Here is a 14,020-nt window from a genome sequence, read left to right as displayed (position 1 = left end):
ATTTTTTTCTCTATACAACTTTTTATCACTTCTTATTCTATTTTTTGTGTGTCTGTATAATGAAAAAGCTACATTTTTGCCGTGTTTACTTATTTTTTACGATTTTCATTGCATGGGTTGTGGAACAGTTTTATAACATGGGTCGTACTGGACATGGCGATGCTAAACGTGTACTTTTTTTGTTTACTTTCAATTCTACATAAAAATGCGTTTTTAGTGGCAAAATATTTTTCCATTATTTTTTCATGCTTTATTTTGAAATTTATAGTAAATTTTACATTTTATTTCCCTTTTTTTACTACTTAGATTTTATATGGGACTTTAACTTATACTTGCTTGATTGCTGATTTAATATTTTGCAATACTTCTGGACTGCAGGATATTAGATCTGTTCGTTTTACGAATGGTTTAAAGAGGGCAACCCCTCCCTCAAATAATCATCTAAATAGCATTGTCACTATTGATAGCGGTATCTAATGGGTTAAATGGCCACGAACTGTGCTAATACTGATGGTGGCCATTGCAGCAGGGTGTCAGTTATGATATGCAGCTGACTCCTGCTGATGATGGAGCTGGCTCTGCTCCATATATGTCGGGAAGGAGTTAAAAAAATTCCACTTCTCCATATTCACCTACCACCAATGATCCAGCAGCACAGGAAGGAGATGCCTCCGCTTCAACACACTGTCCTCTGGAACACTGTGCTATAGCGTAATGTCAATAAGGGGCACCGGCGCTCTCCTCCATCAGCCTGCTGCCTCAAAGATGTCTCAGGAGCTCTGGTGCCCCACAGGTCGCAGATGGCGGTCTCATTGGCCAATTTATGCATTAAGTATCTTTGTTTTTTCCTATTTTCTAGAGCAGTAATGCAATTCCAAAACATATATTTCATGTTTGTATGCTATAGCGTTAGAGTGCAACTTTATTTGTTAGTTATATATGGAGATGGCTACTCTTAGTATGCACCTGTTCACACCAGTTTTCTGTTTGGAAGTGACGGTCAGTCTTTTGATATTTATACGCACATGTAGGCAGAGTGGCGGGGAGAAGCCGCTGGGGAACCGCCAGTCGTACTAGTCTACAACGCGGTCTCGCCGGCTATTAAAAGTATGTTTTTCTCTGAGACCTCAGCATTTCAGAGTCAAACATACCTGGCTGAGATTGTACAGCCAGCGCTTGATACATGCTGCAGACAGATTGAGCAGCATGTATCAGATGTCAGTTTATCTTTATTAAGGGCTAGTTTTGAGTGACTTAAAGAAGAACTACCATCAAAGTTTTTATCCTCTTAATATATTGCAGTCATCATATTATATAGCACTGTGTACTTATAATTGCTCATTTTGCCCTTCTACCCAGTTAATTCTTCTCTTTTCCATGTATGACATCACGTGATAAAAAACTGACTATATGAATCCTTCTATGCTTTATTTAGAAAAAGGAAGTCTCTTTTGCCAGCAAAATTAGAACTACAATTCTACATCACTGCAAAGTCCCTGGCGGGGGGGGGGGGGGGGGGGGGGGAGTGGAGCAACTGAATTAAGAACTGAAGAGGGGGTGGCTCTGGGCTGCCAGGGACTTTGAAGTGATGTAGAATTGTAGTTATAATGCTCACTCATGCAGGGAGAAGAGAATTCCTTTTCTGATTCTACACAGAGCTTAGAAGGATACAGCTAGTCTGCTTTTATTCACTTGAGATTATGACCTAATACAAAAGAGGAGAATTAACTGAGTAGAAAGGCAAAACAAGTAATTGGAAATACAAAGTACTATATAATCATTACAAAATATTAAGAGAATAAAAACTTTGATGGGAGTGCTTCTTTAAGAGGTAAGCAACCATATGCAAGAGACTTATTTAAGGTAGTAAATGTAGGACATCTGTAAAAATAAAAAAAATTGTAATTTTAGCTTAGCATCTTCACCTCATGTTAGCAATGAAAACAAGTCAAATTTCAAAAGGAAGATTAAACCTGAAGTTAAAAGAAATGTTAAAGGGACATTAATTACACAAATGTAGGGAAAAGGATTTTGTTCTATTTTTATTTTAATCGATAATCAATTTTTGTTTAATTGCTGGTCCCTTTTTTACAATTCTTCTCAGGAGGCAAACTACAAATCTTTGACAATTTAACCAAATCTTTTTTATTGAAGTAAACATATCCAAGAATAAGATGCTGTCTAAAAACAAGTAATAAACCCAACACTGGGATGAATATACATCGGCAAACATAAGTAGCAATGTAATGAAATGTCAAAGCATAGATGTAAAGCTTGGAAAATCATCCTGACAGAACATCTAAAGTTGACCATGCACAATAGATACATAGCTCTTGGCCAAACTATCGTTTGGCAGCAAGCTATCTCTCCTAACTTCTCCATACATAGGAATGTTTGGCTCTGCTGAGTGTTCTTGTGTTCTCTATAAAACAGCCGCTGCCAGAATCCAGGTAATCCTGTAAGAATCAGCTGACATGTGCCCGCTTCAGTGCGGGCTCAGCGCTGGAGCCCCCACTGAACCGGTCTGTCCGACCTGGTGCATACTATTACTGACCAGGTCGGAAAGGGGTTAAACCCTTACATCAGATAGTAATACGGCACAAAAAAATAAAATAAATGACACCCCCAGTGGACCTCCAGTTTACTCATGTCTGGTCTAGATAATATTTTCCATGGTAAAGAGGGGAGATATAAATAGTTTTCAATTCAGTTAGGATCTGTCACCTTGAAATTTAAGAATGAAATTTAATAGACAGGACAGAATTATTGCCATTATTTGAAATATGAACATGCAATTCTAGCTATTTAGAATGGTACAGTTTTATTAGCTGAACTTTGGGATATTTGGCTGAAAGAACTAAAACATTTATCTTTTTTAACTCAATACAAAATAAGTAAGTGTTAGGTCTCAAGCAAATTGAGAGACATAATTTGGTTTAATTACTGTAGCTTAAAAGGGTTTTACAGTTTTAGAACAGTAGACCCCAATGATTTCTCTATAGTAAAATAATAAAACCAGATAGTACTCACCCTCCCCAGCTCCAGTGCTGGCTTTCCGCCGCTGCTTCAGACTGTGTTTTGGCGGTAGCTGTGATGTTGCGTTGACAGCTCACATGAATGCTGCAGCCAATCACTGAGCTCAGCAACTTGTGCCCTCTATATTGGCAGAACAGTTGAGCACAGTGATTTATGTCTTGCAGCGGAAAGTGGGTGAGAATGAATAACATCTTGCTTTGTTATTTTATATTACAGGAATCACTTGGTCCACTTTTCTTAAAGTGGAATATCCCTTTTCGTCAGAAATATACAGTGTAGGTATTCCAGTTTGTGCTGTTCTAGCTTTTGGCATGAAGGAGAGCATACATTTTATGCCTGTTCATCAACTTTATTTTTCAGTGTCCTTACTTAAAAAGTTGAGTGATACAGATAACTATTCTTTAAACAGGAGAATGCAAAATGAATTCATATGACTTGGCATTGTTCCAAACTCGTGAATGTGAAATGATGTAGTTGACTATATCTCTTTTGTTTATGCTACACAGATCCCAAAAGAAATTGTGTTATTTTAGGTGATCAATCCTTTATGATAAAATATTGTTTATGGCCAAATTTACATGTCTATTAGACTCCATCAATTATTGAATGGATCACATACTCTTGATAATATTAGAGTACAATTATAAGAAATCTGGAAGATTTAAAGGGGTATTTTGAGAATTGAAAGTTATCTCCTATCCAGAGGATAGTGGTATCCTTATTGATGACTGGGGGGTTCGACCACTAATGATACTGCAAGATAGAGGAGGTGATTGAAGTTGGATGCAATAGTATGGTGGGAATGCTTAATGCGAGAAACTGAATGGGGGAAAGGTGGACTCTGGGTGTAACTACTGTGAGGAACTTTGGATGTGGCTCGTCACGCTCTCTCAGAGTTGAACGTGGCTTTCCAGGTAGGAAAGGTTAGGGACCACCACTTATTACTAACTTAAATTTGGATTTATGGTGCGCACACACCAAGTAATGCGCCTAAGTTACTAAGAGGCATCCACCTACCATTAATTAATAAATGCTTTTTCTTAAGGCTAGCATAAAATACACCATATTTAATAAATCTTACCCTATCTATCTAACCCTATAATGAGTGATACTGCACTGCTGAGTTCCCACGTGAATGTCTCTTCATGATATTGCCCATATGGACTCCAGATCAATCTCTGTCTATCATTGCATTCTATAAAAAATGGAACTCATTGCTGAGGAGGATAGGCCTCCATTCCAGCCTTCATTGCCATCTTGCTCTGCACCATGATTGCCTTTGAGACTGTGGCGTGAGGTCAATGTAGAATCCCGCACGAGGGAACATCTCACTAGTTCTACTACCAGCATTATGGTGTGCAGTAGCATAATGTAGCTCGATCCCTCGTCTTCATTCCAGGTAAGATAACACCTTGGCATTACATTGATTTGGTCAAGGAATCACTGGTATGGCCATGTCTGCAAAGTATCCCAGGACCCGTTTTTCAACACAACAATGCCAGGCCGAATGTTCCTTGTGCTACGGTGAGCACACCTGCATGTCTGAAATGTGCTACCACGACGTGTAGTGTCTCTGGACTTGTCTCCCATCGAGCATATCTGGGACATCATTGGTTGGCAATTGCTAAGGAAACTACCAGCAGTGGATCTTTGATTTGCATACCCAAGTGCATTTTGCATGGCAGGACATTCCTCAGACAATCATTAATAACCTTACTGATAGCATGAAGGCATGAATTTCTGCTTGTGGTGCTGATACTGTATAAATTGATAGGTTTTTGTTTCCATTTCCTCATTTGCATATCATTAACATGTATTGATCCTGTGATTTCCATAATTTTATGAGCAGTTACTAATGTTACTGCACAGATGATGAACAGGAGGAAGGGATGTACAGGGGCTATGAGGACTCCGGATCACACATGGCATCAGCAGCGAAGAGTTGAGTTTGTCACTTCCCTGTTTGTGTGTGAGTTGAGGATTCATAGAGGCCTGTTGGCTAAGTCTTCAGATCAATTGAGGAGCAAGAGGAGGGCTAAAGCAGGAGCTGCCCTGCGTGGATACTCCATGTTGGCAGCGGATTAATCTCTGTACTGTCCAGTCATTCAACAGTGAATATATATTTATTCAGGAACATAGCATCCACATAGCCTGTGAGTTTTAAATCTCTTGTTGCAGATATCAGATATCCTTAAATTTACTTTGTGCGCCTCTTTCAAATATCGAAGAGCTCTCTTAATGGCATTCCAGTCTTTTTTGGCGTGGTTTTTCCACATATCTGCAGAGAATTCGAATTGTTTCTGCAATATCCGGTCAAGTCATAGCTGCTATATATAGAAGTGCCCACACTGACTGTCTGTATTTCTCATTGTTAGGTAACAGATCATCTTCTCCTTTCAACTTTAAGTAGGATGGTTCCATTGGGGTTGATATACCTTTTGTAACACCACTGCCTGCATCCCTGCATTACTTCCCATCCCCCACCATGCAGGGACACCGACTTACTCACCACCCCTGCAGTGAGGTCCTTGTCCTCTGCTTGCTGTGCATGTTTCCTGGCAGCATGCTTAGGCTGCATGCGCATGCACTTCCTGGTTCTAAAAGAGGTAGCGTGCGCGCTTTTTAGATGTCCCCAGCCAATACCTGGGAGGCATCTGGTACTTAAGGCACCCTCCCCTATTGAGAGGTGCCTGTTCAACATCATGAAGTTTAGTGTCAAGCTTGCCTGTAAGCTGCTAAGTCCGTTGTCAGGTCCATTCCTTAGCCGGACCTGTTTCCCTGGGTCTGTATGACCAGCCCTGAACCCTGAAACTGTACATGTATCTGATCTAGTCTGAGTCTGCCACCCTGGGAACTGTATATCCAGGCCTGAACCCTGAACCTGTACCTGTGTCTGATCTAGTCTGAATTAAGACCGGACTCTTATCCTGTTTGTATCTAGTCTGTATCCTTCTCTGTATGTATTGCTAATATCTGAACCTATCTCTGTATCCTTCTGTGCCTTAATCAGCACCTGTTTCCACACAAGCTATGTCAGATTGAGTTTCTTTCTTCAAACCTGTTGTCTGAATTAGTCCCTACCCCAAACATGCTGTAGCAGCTTCTAAACCAGCTGAGTCTGAATCAGTACCTATCTCTAATCTGTTGTCGTTGTGCAACATAAGTGATTAGTGTGTACACTTGCTACTTCATTGTACCCTGTGTGAACTTGGCCCTGTCTGTCCTGTGTTTACCTGTTCTTGCATTGGTCTTGTGTGAACTTAGTCCTGTCTGTCCTGTATGTACTTGTAATTGTCCTGTGCTAACCTGACCCTGTCTGTTCCATGTGAACAGAGTCCTGTCTCTCCTGTTGGAACCTGCAGTTCCCTGTCTGTACGCATCTGTGGTACCTTGTCTGTCCGCACCTGCTCTTCCTTGCCTGTCCACACCTGCGATTCTTAGAAAAAAGCCAAAGGCAATCTATGAAGTATGATCTGATTAATAAGCAGATATTTGGTATAGCAAAGAATCAGATATTAAAAAATAACTTTTAATAGATAATTTAAAAAGACTCTATAGTGCCAAGTGTTAGTGGTACAAAGCAACAGTAATGATGATGCTGGTCACCAATATGCACACACAAGTTAGGTAAATTCTCTCAATGTTAAGCAATGCATAGGTGCTACTAACTTTCTCCTGGGCTGGCTGGAAGAAACCCTGTTTTTTGGAGAGTCATGTCTGGGTCCATACTATGGCTGCGCTACATTGATGACATGTTTGTGATCTGGAAGGGTAGCACGACTTATTTCTGTGACTTTGTCTCTAAACTGAATGAGAATAACATTGGACTTAAAGGAGCTTTCCCAGGAACAAAAGTTAATTTTAATCAATAGATCTTTAAACAATAATAAGTTCCACATTTGAATGTATTTAAATAAAATGTTCCTGTGCTGAGATAATCTTATAAATGTGCCCCTGTGTAATGGCTGTGTCTGACCGTGTACGGAACATGGTCTGATCATACCACATCTCTTGGGCAGAGAAGGATGCAAAAGAGTATACAGACATTACAGCAGGGGATCACAGCTGATTCTTTCTTTGAAGTAAAACACTGTTTAAAAACAGACAGTAAAATGTTTTACCTCACAAAAAGAATCAGCTGTGATCCCATTCTGTCCTGTCTGTATACTCTTTTGCTACCAGTGGCGTACCGCCAATGGCGGCAGACCACGCCACTGCTATGGGGCCCGTGGCTGGAGGGGGCCCGTGAGGGCCCCAAGCAGCGTGGGAACGAGGAGGATAGGTAAGAGGTTGCGGCGGCAGAGGAGCGGGTTGCGGCAGTGCAGGAGCGGGGCACACGCTGTAGCCGCTGCTGCAGCTATCACGTGTGCCCGCTGCTAAAGGGACATGAATATTCCCTCTGAGGCCACTCCCATGGGCATGGAGAAGACGGAATATTCATTCTCTTTAGTAGCGGCACGGAGGAGCGCTGAGCCCCGGCTCCTGCTGTCAGTGCAGAGGAGTGAATGTGCCGGCAGCAGCTCACCTCGGCTTCTGAGAGCGCGCGCTGCTCAGATGCCGACATGAGCTGCTGCAGACAGGACTCAGCACTGGAGCAGAGGTGAGGAAGGAAGGTGAGTATAAGTATTTATTGTTTTATGTGTGCAGTGATTGGGGGGGGTGAGGAGGCCACACATACCAGGAATGGGGGGTTGAGGAGGCCACACATACCAGGAATGGGTGATTGAGGAGGCCACACATACCAGGAATGGGGGGGTTGAGGAGGCCACACATACCAGGAATGGGGGATTGAGGAGGCCACACATACCAGGATTTGGGGATTGAGGAGGCCACACATACCAGGATTTGGGGATTGAGGAGGCCACACATACCAGGATTGGGGGACTGAGGAGGCCACACATACCATGATTGGGGGATTGAGGAGGCCACACATGCCAGGGATTGTGGGATTGAGGAGGCCACACGTGCCAGGATTGGGGGATTGAGAAGGCCACACGTACCAGGGATTGGGGGATTGAGGGGGCCACACATACCAGGGATTGTGGGGGCCACACATACCAGGGATTGTGGGGGCCACACATACTAGGGATTGTGGGGGCCACACATACCAGGGATTGGGGGATTGAGGAGGCTACACATACCAGGGATTGTGGGGGCCACACATACCAGGGATTGTGGGATTGAGGGGGCCACACATACGAGGATGGGGAAATTTACCAGTAGCTGCTGCATTTCCCACCCTAGGCTTATACTCAAGTCAATAGGTTTTCCCATTTTTACGTGGCAAAATTAGGGGCCTCAGCTTATATTCGGGTCGGCTTATTTAAAATATACGGTATTTTAAAATCAGTGAGTACGTGGTGCCCATAATACTGCAGGACTGTGGCGTGCATTATATTATATGGGGGCTGCATTTTACCCTATGGGGTGTGTAATATACTGTATGAAGGACTATGGGGAGTGCATTATATTCTATGGAGGACCATGGGAAGTTCATTATACTATATGGAGGATTATGGGGGGCGCATTATACTATATGGAGGTTTATGGGGGGAGCATTATACTATATGGAGGATTATGGGGGCGCATTATACTATATGGAAGATTATTGGTGGTGCATTATACTATATGGAAGGCTATGTGGGGCCATTATAATATTTTGAGGGCTATGTGGGGGGCCATTATACTGTTTGGAGGGCTGTGTGGGGGCCATTATACTGTTTGGAGGGCTGTGTGGGGGCCATTAGAGTGTATGGAGGGCTCTGTGGGGTTCACAGTTGGGGGATTATACTGTGTTAGGGTCACCATACTTTGCCATGAGAGTTGAAGTGGGGTACAATAGTGTCATTATACTGTGCATGTGGAGGAAGGCACCATAGGGGTATCATACTGTTTGGGGGGCACTTTTGTTGGCATCATACTTTATGGGGGCAATGAAGGAGGAATCTACGACTTCAGAAGGAGGTAAATTACTATGTAAAGGCTGGAAAGTTATGAGATCTGCTCTTCTGTGACACAGACAAATATTTTTTTTTTGTAAGGGCGGGGGCCCAATTAGAGCTTCTGCTATGGGGCCCCATGACTTCTATGTACGCCCCTGTTTGCTACCTCCCCTGACCAGGAGATGTGGTATGATCAGACCATGTTCCGTACACGATAAGACACAGCCATTACATAAGGGAACATTTATAACATTATCTCAGCACAGGAACATTTTATCTAAACACATCCAATTGTGGAACTCATTATTATTCCAAGATCTATTGATTAAAATGAACTTTCGTTCATGGGAAAACGCCTTTAAGTTTACATATGAGGTAAACGCATCTAGACTGGCTTTTCTGGATGTGCTCATTCAAAAAAAGTGAAAGAGGGGATTTGGTGACAAACACATATAGGAAACCAGCTGCTACAAATTCTCTCTTGAGGTGGGATAGTAACCATCCGGTCCCCCTCAAGAGAAGTATTCTTAAAGGACAATATCTCAGAATCCTAAGGAATTGCTCTGACACTGGTTTATTCAAAGAACAGGAGATGACATAAAGAACAGGTTCCTAGAGAGAGGATATCTTAAAAAGGTATTAAAAGAAGCTTCCTTGAGGAAGGAAAGGAGACAGCTCCTCACCCCTAGACCTAAGAAAGAAGTGTTCCACCTTACGCTACATTACGAGGTATTCCAATAAGGTCCATCAAGTCAGAACCATTCTCCAAAAGCACTGGTCCATTCTTCTTATGGACGATAACATAAAAGATAGGATCACTCCTTCCCCTCAGAATCATGTATCGGAAGGGCAGATCTCTGAAAGATAGGCTAGTCCACAGCCATTATCAATCAACCACTGCCCAAACTTAGCTCGATTGGGGAATTAAAGGGTGTTTTAGCTGCAATAACTGTAAGGCGTGTAGATCAATTACATCTGGCAATGATTTTAAAAGAAATGTCACAGGAACGCTTCATCAGACATTTTATTAATTACCGATCTAGAGGTGTGATTTACAGAGCAACATGCAAATGTAACATTGAGTATATAGGAAAATCAGGAGGGGGCTACAAAAAAGGGTTGGTGAACATATAAGAGATATTGTAAACAGAAGAGACACACCAGTAGCCAACCACATCAATCTCATACACCAGGGAAATATTAACAAAATCAAGTTTATGTGCATCGTGAGAATGTTGCTGCCAGTAAGGGGTGGGGACTGGGATAAATTAATATTACAGAGGGAAACACAGTGGATATTCCATCTCAGAACAACTACCCCATTGGGATTAAATGAGGAATTATCCTATACCCCTTTCCTTTAATTTAGGACACTGATAGGGACAGTTAATTAGGGATTGCCGTTGTTGAGTGGGGGCGCCATTTGCACAGGTTCTTTGGGGTGCCAATCTCCACGATATGTAGGAACTGTAATAGTCTAGCTTGATGGAAGGGATCTTTAGGGCCTTCCTTTCCCATATTCCCTATATAGAATTTTGAGAGGGTCTGTTATTTTACGTCGTACAGTTCAAAATCCTCATACCCATACCTCATTTTATTATATGTCCTTTGAAAATTACATCTGTTTGTCATTACATATACCTCATGATCAAGGGTTTCTATTGATGCTCACTGTTTGGAAATCCTACACATATTCCATAGGCATGATGGCATTGTTTTTATATGTGTATGCCATCATAACATAAACAGCACTATTTACTTTTAGAATGGTCCTGTGTTGTGTCCGAAGCACATAGAGTGTTTGCGTTGGTGTATGGGAGAAACCCGCCCTCTTGATAAGCGTTTTTTCCCATGACAACCCCCATGTCCACATGATAGTATGCCGACCAGCGGGTGCATGCGCCAGACGTGACGTAAGCGTGTCACCCACGTATCGATGCATTCCAGTAGGCAAATGTGCAGTGTAAACTCCAGAAGTCAGGTCACTTGACCGGAAATATGTCAGACACTGTGGTGAAGCCGGGTGCAGCGCTGTATGTATAAATGGTAGCAACACTGAGTTTCTTTGGCAGTATTTCTTTCATTTTCTTTAACTTACTAGAAAATATTTTAAAAAGTATGTGAACTTCATAATCTAAAATTGTTGATTGGTTCTGTGAACTTATGGGCAGGAATCTCTCTCGTGTCTCACTACTGGATCATTTGTTTACTATATTAACCCCCTTTACTTCTGTTCTATTTACCAACAGTAAAGCATTGTGGGCACCAAATACATATAGTCTGCTCGGAAAATGTGGATCTAGCTACTTTACTTGAACATTAGTGCTGTGATTATACTCTGAGCACATGGTGATCAAATGTAATCAAGTTCATAGACTTTATAGAGGTGGACTAATTTATCCTAGAAGATGGTCATTAGGTAATTGATTTAACTAAAATTTTCAAACAGAGTTAATTAAATTTGAAAAATGATTGTAAAATAATTTTGAGATGATACTAATCTATAAACAATGACCTTACTTTTCAGAGACAGTAAAGTTTAAAACATTGACTATCGCGAACAAATTAGTGAAGCATTTGTAGTTATGGCATTATGACGTTATATTTTTAATATGTTACTTTGTAAGCATGAAGAAAAATTACATAATTATACATTTTTCAGTAAGAGCAAAACTGCCAAGATTACAGTCATTACCTTTTGGTAAAAAAGTTAAACCACCTGATAAAAATATCAGGAAAGTAAATTTTCAAAAACAACATAGTATAGTTATTCCAACATATTTTTTATGTAAGAAATCTATGTAATAATGTATGCAGTTTGTACTGTGAAATCCACTGACCCCTGTACAAAACAAAGACAGAGGACCTTAGGGTTATCGCAAAAATGTTTTAATATTTTATACAAGTTTATATGAATTGCAAAATCGTATGCATGGACCTAAGAACTGCATTAAACATCAATAAACAATATGGAATACTATCCTAAAATACTTAGTTACATATAGTTACATGGGTTGAAAAAAGACCTAGGTCCATCAAGTTCAAAACCTTCCTCCACCAATTATACATGTTATCACTAAATTAACGATAACCTACAATGTTATGTGTACTGAGGAAATCATCCAGCCCTTTTTTAAAAGCTGTGATACAGTCTGCTATTACTTACTCTTGTGGTAGGGCATTCCACAGTGTGACTGCTCTGACTGTAAAGAACCCTTTCCTATTTAGCTGACGGAATCGCCTTTTATTCCACCCGTAATGAGTGCCCCCTGGTCCTTAGTATGGTCTTTGGAAAGAATAAGTCATGTGCCAGTCCTTTGTATGGACCACACATATATTTATACATATAAATTAGATCTCCTCTGAGACGTCTTTTTTCTAAACTGAACAAGCCCAACTTTTCCAACCTCTAATAATATCAGAGGCCTTCCATCCCTTGTAATAATCTAGTTGCCCGCTTTTGAACTGACTATAACTTCTAAATATCCTTTTTAAAATATGGAACCCAAAACTGGAACCCATATTCTATATGTGGCCTCACAAGTGATTCATAAAGGGGTAACTATAAGTTGGGATCACAGGATTTTATCTCTCTTTTTATACAAAAAATGTTGTTTGCTTTTGCGACAGCTGCTTGACATTGAGTACTGCTGCTCAGCTTACTTGTAACCAGAATACCCAAGTCCTTCTCCTGTTCTGTAGTCCCGAGTATACTCCTATTTAATGTATATGCAGCAATAGGATTACTCCATCCTAAGTACATTACTCTACATTTATCAACATTAAATCTCATTTGCCAAGTGTTTGCCCATTCAGTCATCTTATCCAGATCGTTTTGCAATATTGTAATGTCAAGGTCAGATTTTAATATCCTACATAGTTTGGTGTTGTCAGCAAAGACTGACACTTTACTCTCAATCCCATCAGGATTAATGACCCATAGGTCATTAATAAAGAGCTCAAAAAGAATCAGTCCTAGCACAAATCCCTGCGGTACCCCACTGCTGACTATATCCCATTTAGAAAACATATCATTTATGACTACTCTTTGTTTCCTGTCTTTTAGCCAATTCCTTACCCATCTGCATATAGTTTCCTCTAGTCCCCGTTCTGGAGCTTCAGTATAAGGCTGTTGTGTGATACAGTATCAAATGCATTTGCAAAGTCCAGATAAATCACATCTGCTGCATTATTAACTTGCAGATTTGCACTTACCTTTCATGAATCCATGCTGGTTGTCAGTTATTATATTATTCTCTACAATAAATTTCTGCAGTTAATCTATACGGTAAATGGAAGTGAAATTTAAATTCTACCTTGATTGCCTAATCAATCTGGATCCTTTCTTATAGTTAAGTTTATTTTTGATTCCCAAGATACTGACATTCCATATTTGGGTATAACATACAAATCACTTTATATATTTTACATATATACCATAATTAGCAAATTGTCTTTAGAACAGTATTTATTTATTTTACTCGCTTATGTAGCGCCATTAATTTCCACAGACATCATCAGTACTTTCCCCATTGGGGCTCACAATCTAAATTCCCTATCAGTATGTCTTTTGTAGAGTGGGAGGAAACCGGAGAACCCAGAGGAAACCCACGCAAACACGGGGAGAACATAGAAACTCCTTGCAGGTTTTGTCCTTGGTATGATTTGAATCCAGAACCCCAGCGAAGGAAGGCAACAGTATCAAAAAATGAACTGAGCTGAGCTACCATGCTGCCCCATGATATAGAACGATCTATTTAAAAGGGTTGTCCAGTAAAAAGTGATGTCTGCAGTCACTCTATGTGTCTGCAGACTTATGAATCCCCCCCCAGAGCAGACACTGTGTGCTACGGGGATAAATCGGTATGAGACCCGGGACCGGAGGCTATGTATGTATTATACATACCCCTGGCCAGTGGGCATGGCCTCGCTCTCCATACACTCCGTCACTAGATGCGGCGACCCTCTGTTGCAAGGTCTGAAAAAGGCAAATCCCAGCAACGCACAGTGCGTGCGCTGGGGGGGGATTCATAAGTCTGCAG

This window comes from Phyllobates terribilis, unplaced genomic scaffold, assembly GCF_046119375.1.
Source record: "Phyllobates terribilis strain yellow unplaced genomic scaffold, ASM4611937v1 Scaffold_11__3_contigs__length_659146591, whole genome shotgun sequence".
Taxonomy (NCBI): domain Eukaryota; kingdom Metazoa; phylum Chordata; class Amphibia; order Anura; family Dendrobatidae; genus Phyllobates; species Phyllobates terribilis.
The sequence above is the reverse complement of the archived record's forward strand: the minus strand, read 5'-3'. Positions refer to the sequence as shown.